This window comes from Budorcas taxicolor, chromosome 18 (genome assembly GCF_023091745.1).
Source record: "Budorcas taxicolor isolate Tak-1 chromosome 18, Takin1.1, whole genome shotgun sequence".
Lineage (NCBI taxonomy): Eukaryota > Metazoa > Chordata > Mammalia > Artiodactyla > Bovidae > Budorcas > Budorcas taxicolor.
Genome location: NC_068927.1, coordinates 62465362 through 62474838, shown reverse-complemented (window position 1 = coordinate 62474838; position 9477 = coordinate 62465362).

Below are 9477 nucleotides of genomic sequence, written 5' to 3'. Positions count from 1 at the left end.
GCAGTCCATACATAAGAGAAACCACATAAATGTTATTTATGTGGCAAACCCTTCAGTCACAAGAAATGACACTGCAGATCATCTGAGAATCCGTTCTGCAGGGAAAACTTAACACATGTAGAGAAAGCAGTACAATATATCAAGTTTTTGATCCTCAGAAAATTCAAACTGTAGAAAAACTACACACATGTTAGGTGTGGGAAAGTTTTGATTATCTGTTCAGCCTAATTTTTTTTTTTCTTTTTTTACAAGATTGTGATGGTTTTGGTGTACATCAACATGAATAGGCCATAGGCGTACATATGTGCCCTCCCACCTGAACCCACATCTCTCCCCACCATATCCGTCCAGATTGTTGGAGAGCACTCACTGGTACATCAAACTTTCACGGGCTCTTTTACATATGCTAATATATATGTTTCAGTGCTAATCTCTTAAATCCTGCCATCCTATTTCTTTTTGTTTTTTTTTTTAATAGGTTTTCCTTAGCGTTGCTTTTTCTATCCACATGTTATGACCCAGTTTTAATGTTTTTTTTTACATTTCTTTCCTGCTTTACACTAATAAATACATAAGTCAGTGGGTTGTTTTGAGACTTTTGTAACATTACAATGCACGTAGATGATGACAGGGTACATAGTAGGGGCCCTGTAAGTGTAAAGAAAGACATTTCCTTTAGGACTTGAGTTCAGTCAGATAATACACATAGAAACATTTACAAATAGTGCCAAGTTGATAATTTTGGTGAAAAAAATTCTAGTCTCTTCTTAAGACTTTGTTTTACACTGAGCTTTGTTGTCCACAACTGACAGATCTTTCAGACAGACAACAAAGAAATGATAGAAAATATATTACAATTTTTCAACAAGAAGTAAATTGCCTAATTACCGTCAAGTAATCATATAGTAATTTGACATTCCATTACATTAAAGTATTTGCTTAAGTATTATATATTCTGATGTAAACAAGTTTTTCTCATAGAGGTATTTGAAGCTTTGTCATCCTAAGCATGGAACACAGAGTTTTATATGGAAGTATGTATTTCTCAGTAAAAGTTTTTTTTCTCTTTAATAATCTTTAAAATTCATTTTTGGCTATGCTAAGTCTTCATTTGCTGGCTTCTTTCTCTTTTTACAGCAATCAGGCTATGAATTCTCCACATAAACTTGGGTGGGGTATGGTTGGAGACTGGCATTTTGAGGCTTCTTTTGGTCAGTCCAGAGGACTCAATGTCTCTGTTTTTTTGACTGTACTGAGCCTTTTTTTTTTTTTTCTTTTTTTTTTTTTTACTGTACGTGGGATTTCTCTAGTTGCAGCAAGCAGAAGTGAGTTTCTAGTTACTTGTGTACAGGCTTCTTATTACTGGAGTTACTGTTGCAGAGCACAGGCTTTAGAGCACAGGCTCAGTACTTGTGTTGCATGGGCTTAGTTGCTCTGAGGCATGTGATATCCTCTCAGACCAGGGATCAAACCCAGGTCCTATGCATTGGCAGGTAGATTATTTACCACTGGACCACCAGGAAAGTTCTCATTGTCTTTTAACTGTGCACTATATAAAGGACAGAAATGGTGTGGACCTAACAGAAGCAGAAGATATTAAGAAGAGGCTGCAAGAATACATGGAAGAACTGTACAAAAAATATCCTCAAGACCAAGATAATCACCGTGGTGTGATCACTAAACTAGAGCCAGACATCTTGGAATGTGAAGTAACGTGGGCCTTAGAAAGCATCACTACAAACAAAGCTAGTGGAGGTGATGGAATTCCAATTGAGCTGTTTCAAATCCTGAAAGATGATGCTGTGAAAGTGCTGCACTCAATATGCCAGCAAATTTGGAAAACTCAGCAGTGGCCACAGGACTGGAAAAGATCAGTTTTCATTCCAATCCCTAAGAAAGGCAATGCCAAAGAATGCTCAAATTACCACACAATTGAACTCATCTCACACACTAGCAAAGTAATGCTCAAAATTTTCCAAACCAGGCTTCAGCAATACGTGAACTGTGAACTCCCTGATGTTCAAGCTGGTTTTAGAAAAGGCAGAGGAACCAGAGATCAAATTGCCAACATCCACTGGATCATGAAAAAAGCAAGACAGTTCCAGAAAAACATCTATTTCTGCTTTATTGACTATGCCAAAGCCTTTGACTGTGTGGATCACAATAAAGTGTGGAAAATTCTGAAAGAGATGGGAATACCAGACCACCTGACCTGCCTCTTGAGAAATCTGTATGCAGGTCAGGAAGCAACAGTTAGAACTGAACATAGAACAACAGACTGGTTCCAAATAGGAAAAGGAGTACGTCAAGGCTGTATATTGTCACCCTGCCTATTTAACTTCTATGCAGAATACATCATGAGAAACGCTGGACTGGAAGAAACACAAAGTGGAATCAAGATTGCCGGGAGAAATATCAATAACCTCAGATATGCAGTTGACACCACTCTTAGGGCAGAAAGTGAAGAGGAGCTAAAAAGCTTGTTGATGAAAGTGAAAGGAGAGCGAAAAAGTTGGCCTAACGCTCATCATTCAGAAAACGAAGATCATGGCATCCGGTCCCATCACTTCATGGGAAATAGCTGGGGAAACAGTGGAAACGGTGTCAGAATTTATTTTTCTGGGCTCCAAAATCACTGCAATATGGTGACTGCAGCCATGAAATTAAAAGACGCTTACTCCTTGGAAGAAAAGTTATGACCAACCTAGATAGCATATTCAAAAGCAGAGACGTTACTTTGCCGACTAAGGTCCGTCTAGTCAAGGCTATGTTTTTTCCTGTGGTCATGTATGGATGTGAGAGTTGGACTGTGAAGAAGGCTGAGCACCGAAGAATTGATGCTTTTGAACTGTGGTGTTGGAGAAGACTCTTGAGAGTCCCTTGGACTGCAAGGAGATCTAACCAGTCCATTCTGAAGGAGATCAACCCTGGGATTTGTTTGGAAGGAATGATGCTAAAGCTGAAACTCCAGTACTTTGGCCACCTCATGCGAAGAGTTGACTCACTGGAAAAGACTCTGATGCTCGGAGGGACTGGGGGCATGAGGAGAAGGGGACGACCCAGGATGAGATGGCTCCGTGGCATCACGGACTCAGACGTGAGTCTGAGTGAACTCCAGGAGATGGTGATGAACAGGGAGTCTGGCGTGCTGCAACTCATGGGGTCGCAAAATGTCGGACACCACTGAGCGACTGAACTGAACTGAACTGATGTGTGTTAATACACTGCGAAACAAAATTGGGATCATCAGTCAATAACTGGGAGATCTGAAACCAGGAGAGACTCCCCCAAACTTCTCTAGACTTGCTGAAGAGGTGGATGTATCCAAAAGACCGGTTCTGAAATACCAAGGCCAGAATGTCCAAAGCACAGTATGGTGCCTGCTTTTCTCAATCCTGCATTCCCTCAGGGTGCACTTTGGCTGGGTCACTGCAGTGACTAATAAGTTTGATCCTTGAAGAAGTGGAATGTCAAGACATTTTTCTCCTTGGAATGTTAGTATGAAGTAGCCCTTTTTAAGAGTTGTGTGTTTCATATTCTGTCTTGTCAGTTCAGTTAGTTCTGTCGCTCAGTCGTGTCCGCCTCCTTGCAACCCGATGAATCGCAGCACCCCAGGCCTCCCTGTCCATCACCAACTCCTGGAGTTCACCCAAACTCATGTGCATCGAGTCAGTGATGCCATCCAACCATGTCAACCTCTGTTGGACCTGCAGGACTCCAAACGTTATGCCAAAACCCTTCCTTCTATTGTGATTATCCCACAGAATTTTAAGGTTTTACTAAAAGTGTTGCAGTTATTTAAACTAATGAGCAATCAGTGGTGCAACACAAGACGTGAGAGATCCTCAAGTACTACTTCACCCGGACAAGATACCTCTGGAACCAAACGGAGGAACAAGCAGGTAGGTGTTCGCTCAGCCGGGCTCGCCCGGCCCCGCCCCTCATAAGTCCAGAGGCAGGCAGGTGTCCTAGGCTCCGCCCCTCATTGTCCCTTTCTGCTGGAAACTTCGGCTCGGGAGTCGCTGGTGTCTGTACTCGAAGAAAGTGAGTTTAGAGCAATTCCTGAAGCCGAGTGTTGGTAGGTGCGGTTGCCCCGGGAATAGTGAGGTACTGTTTTTTGCTTTTTAAGCTGTTAAGCTCCACGTGTAGCGTCCCCTCTACTCCATATCTGTAGTCTTGGGTCACTTAGGACCTTCCTAATCCCCCAGCCTTTCCTCCCCAAGTAAATTCAGTTGTTCCTTGGGAGGCCCGTGGTCTAATTTCCTTTCAGTGTAAAATCCTGAGGTAACATATATCGTGCACGAAATATATAGTAATTTATAGGGGGAAAGTCATTATAGTTGAGACATGGCACTTAGAATTTCTTAAATATACCAAAACACTTGTTCAGAAACTAGCTTAGAATTTCATCTTTGCAACTGGTGGTGGAGCTGGAATTCTTTCTCGAGTGTTAGGGAGGTGTATTACTGACCTTTTCTGATTTATATGACCAGGGTAATAAATTGACTAAAGGGACTGTTCATTTTAGGAGATAAATCTGACTCATAGTGGCTCAGACGGTAAAGCGTCTGCCTTAGTGCGGGAGACCTGGGTTTGATCCCTGGGTCGGGAAGATCCCCTGGACAAGGAGATGGTAACCCACTCCAGTACTCTTGCCTGGAAAATTTCATGGACAGAGGAGCCTTGTAGGCTACGGCCCTTGGGGTCGCAGAGTCGGACACGACTGAGCGACTTCACTCTCAGTCTTCTCACACCGGCAGACGATGATGTAGTCCCTGAATCATATTATGAGGCTACATGTTCATTTCAAGCTTCAAGTTCTGTTTTATACTTTGACAAAAGCATTAGGTCAGCGGTTTTTAGTTTCCCCCACCCAGATTTACTGTACTTAATTTGTGATTACATTGTAACTCATGCTACATTCCTACCGCACAACTGCACTCATATCACATGCTAGTAAAGTAATGCTCAAAATTCTCCAAGCCAGGCTTCAGCAATACGTGAACTGTGAACTTCCAGATGTTCAAGCTGGTTTTAGAAAAGGCAGAGGGACCAGACACCAATTGGAACATCCGCTGGGTCATGGGAAAACCAAGAGAGTTCCAGAAAAACATCTATTTCTGCTTTATTGACTATGCCAAAGCCTTTGACTGTGTGGATCACAATAAACTGTGGAAAATTCTGAAAGGGATGGAAATACCACACCACCAAACCTGCCTCTTGAGAAATTTGTATGCAAGTCAGGAAGCAACAGTTACAACTGGACATAGAACCACAGACTGTTTCCGAATAGGAAAAGGAGTACATCATGGCTGTATCTTGTCACCCTGCTTATTCGACATATTCAGAGTACATCATAAGAAATGCTGGGCTAGAAGAAGCATAAGCTGGAATCAAGATTGCCGGGAGAAATACCAATAACCTCAGATATGCAGATGAGACCACCCTTATGGCAGAAAGTGAAGAGGAACTAAAAAGTCTCTTGATAAAGGTGAAAGAGGATAGTGAAAACGTTGGCTTGAAACTCAGCATCAGAAAACGAAATCATGGTATCTGATCCCATCACTTCATGGGAAATAGATGTGGAAACAGTGTCAGACTTTATTTTTTGGCTCCAAAATCAGTGCAGATGGTGACTGCAGCCATGAAATTAAAAGACGCTTACTGCTTGGAAGAAAAGTTTGACCAACCTAGATAGACATTACTTTGCTAACAAAGGTCCGTCTAGTCAACGCTATGGTTTTTCCTGTGGTTATGCATGGATGTGAGAGTTGGACTGTGCAGAAAGCTGAGTGCCGAGGAATTGATGCTTTTGAACTGTGGTGTTGGAGAAGACTCTTGAGAGTCCCTTGGACTGCAGGGAGATCCAACCAGTCCATTCTGAAGGAGATCAGCCCTGGGATTTCTTTGGAAGGAATGATGCTAAAGCTGAAACTCCAGTATTTTGGCCACCTCATGTGAAGAGTTGACTCATTGGAAAAGACTCTGATGCTGTCAGGGATTGGGGGCAGGAGGAGAAGGGGACAACAGAGGATGAGATGGCTGGATGGCAGCGTTGACTGGATGGACATGAGTCTGAGTGAACTCCGGGAGTTGGTGATGGACATGGCAGCTTGGCATGCTGCGATTCATGGGATCGCACAGAGTTGGACACCACTGAGCGACTGAACTGCACTGATCTGATGCACCTGGTTTACATGAAGTGAAAATAGAAAAATAAACATGTAAACTATTAGGAAATAAACTTCAGGAACTAAGGTTAAAAGTGGTATCTCTTTTTGACCTTGGAGAATTCGTAAGCAATTTGTTTTTGATTATTTATTTATTATTGGCTGAACAGTTGTGGCTCAGGGGCTTAGTGGCTCCACAGCATGTGGGAATTTCCTGGACCAGGCATTGACCCCTCGTCTCCTGCATTGGCAGGCGGATTCCTTATCCCTGAGTCACCACGGAAGTCCAGAAATCATTGAGAATGCACACTACATGGTGGCATTTTTTTTGTCTGTTTGATAAACTAGAAATTTCATAGATTCAATCCCAACTTTTTGTTCTTGTTACTTTGAAGTCACTGAAAGCACAAGAATGAACCAAACCCAAAGTTTGATTTGGATACTGGGACAGATGATATGTTATAAGAATGTTAACTGATGCAGCTTTCTAGTAGGAGCACTATAGACTTCCAATCTGATGGGACTTTCTCAGCCTGCCCAGATAGGTAGCATAGGAAGTGGTTGGTTTTAAAGTCTAGAGGTATCAGTAGTCAAACATTGGAGAAACCACAGTGAGACTGTTTAACAAAACACTGAATGTTTACTTATGCTATGAATTTGTTATATTCCTTTTCCTGCTATACAGATATGTTCCATTCTATCTGGTTGTTGAAGATGGTAGTACATTACTATTTATCTGTTTTATTAAACAGCAAAATTACTATTTACTATCTATTGCCTAAGACATTTTTACACTAGCCTAATGAACAGTAATGTTTAGAAATATTTGATATTAATAAATACTAAATAGAAGTCTAGTTTTCAAAAGCATATTAAAATGTTGATTTAACATTATAGAATTAATAAATATGCTCCATAGTTCATTGTCAGCTCTAATAGAATTTCCTTTTTCTTGAGTTTTTTTTTTAAATACTGTGATGGTTTTTGCCATTCCTCAACATGAATCGCCCATAGGCATTCATGTGTCCCCTCCCTCCTTCCCCACCCTATCCCTCCAAGTTGTCACTGAGCAGTGGCTCTGGATGCCCAGTCATATATCAAACTCCCAGTGGCTGTCTATTTGATATGGTAGGCCTGGCGTGCTGCGATTTATGGGGTCGCAAGAAGGTGGACACGACTGAGCGACCGAACTGAACTGAACTGAACTGAACTGAACTGAATATATATGTTTCAATGCGATTCTCTCAAATCATGCTACCCTATTTCTTTTGTTTTTTCAAGTTTTTCCTTAGCATTATTTTCTCTGTCCACATGCTGTGACCGAGATTTAAAGTTTAATTAACATTCCTTCTCTGCCTTACACTAACAAATACATAAGTCGGTGGGTTATTTTGACACTTTTGCAGTGTGAAAATGCACAGAAGACAATGACAGGGAACATAGTAGCTGCCCTATAAACATGAAGAAAGTTCCTTACGGACTTGAATTCAGGCAGTTAATACACACAGAAATATTTATAAATAGTGCAAAGTTGGTGATAATTTTGGTGAAAATAAATTGGAATGTCTTCTCAAGATGTTTTGTAGTCTGCTTTGTTGTCCATATCTGACAGAGCTTTTGGAAACAGCAAAGCAAAGAGAGAGAAGAAAAATTAAAACTGCCTGATTACTGTCAAATGATCATCTAGTAATTGTTGACATTCCCTTACATTGAGGAAGTAGTCACTTATGTATTATATATTATTATGTAAAGAAGTTTTTCTCAAAATTATTTGAAGCTATGTCATCATAAGCATGGAACACAAACAGTTTCTATAAAGAAGAATGCAATTCTCATTACAGGAAATTTTTTCTCTCGTTTAATAACTTTAAAATTTATTTTTGGCTGTTCTGGGTCTTCACTGTGCTCCTGGCTTTTGTCTCCTTGTGGCGAGCAGGGGCTATACATTCTGTACATAAAATACATAAACGTGGCTGGTTGGTTGGAGACTGGCATTCTGAGTCTCCTTTTTTGGTCAGTCCAGATCACTCAATGTCTTTTTTTGTTTGGCTGTGCTGAGCCTTTTTTGCCGCACGTGGGCTTTCTCTGGGCGCAGCAAGCAGGAACTACTCTAATTGCTATGCTGGCTTCTCACTGCTGTAGCTATTCTTGTTGCAGAGCACAAGCTTTAGAGCACAGGCTCGGTACTTGTGTTGCTCGGGCTTAGTTGCTCCAAGGCACGTGGTATCCTCCCAGACCAGGGATCAAACCTGTGTCCCATGCGTTGGCAGGTGGGTTCTCTATCACTGGACCACCAGGGAAGTGGCAGTGAGTGGCTTTCAACTGAGCAAATCCCAGTAACTTTCAACTAGGATCCTCCTGTGTCTTTTAACTGTTAATACCCTGCCAAATAAAATTTGGGGTCATCACCCCATAACTGGGAGATCTGAAAACCAGGAGAGACACCCCAAAACTTAACTGGACTTCCTGAGGAGGACGATGGGCCCAAGAGGCTGTTCCTGATTTACCAAGGCTACTATGTTGGAAGCTCAGAATGGTACCTGTTTTGCTCCAACCTGCATTCCCCTCAGAGTGCATTGTCGTTGGGCTGCTGCAGTGACAAATAAGCTTGATCTCTGAAGAAGTGGAATGTCAAGATATTTTTCTCCTTAGAGGTGTTACCTGAGCTGTTACTAATAGTGTGTTTCACATTCCAGCTTGTCATCCCTACACAAAGCCAGTTGTTTACTTAAACTGCTTAAATTAATTCTAATTGCAGGAGTATTTCTGGGTCCAGCCACCACCGCACATCAACCCCCACTCACCCCTACCCACCCCCAGCCCGGCCACCACACCAGGTTTCAGTTCCCATACTGAACTGCTTCAGCCTCATCAGCAGGAATCCTGTTAAGAGGAAACCTTTGTTTCCAACGGAATTATCCCAGAGAATTTTAAGTTTTTACTTTCAAACTGTTACAGTTATGAGCAATCAATGATGCAACACAAGACGGGAAAGACCCTCATGTATTTCTAAACCCTGACAAGACCGGGGAACCAAAAGTAAGAACACAGCAGGTGTCCTCTCGCCCTGCTTGGCCCCCGTCGGTCCCGCTCGGCTCCGCTCGGCCCCGCTCGGCCCCGCTCGGTCCCCGCTCGGCCTCGCTCGGCCCTGCTCGGCCCCCCTCGGTCCCGCTCGGCCCAGCTCGACCCCGCTCGGCCCCCCTCGTCCCCTCTCGACCCCGCTCGGCCGCCCTGGGCCCCTTTAGGCTCCGCCCTTCACACGCCTGGGCGCGGACGGTGCCCTACGCCCCGCCCCTCGCCGAGGCAT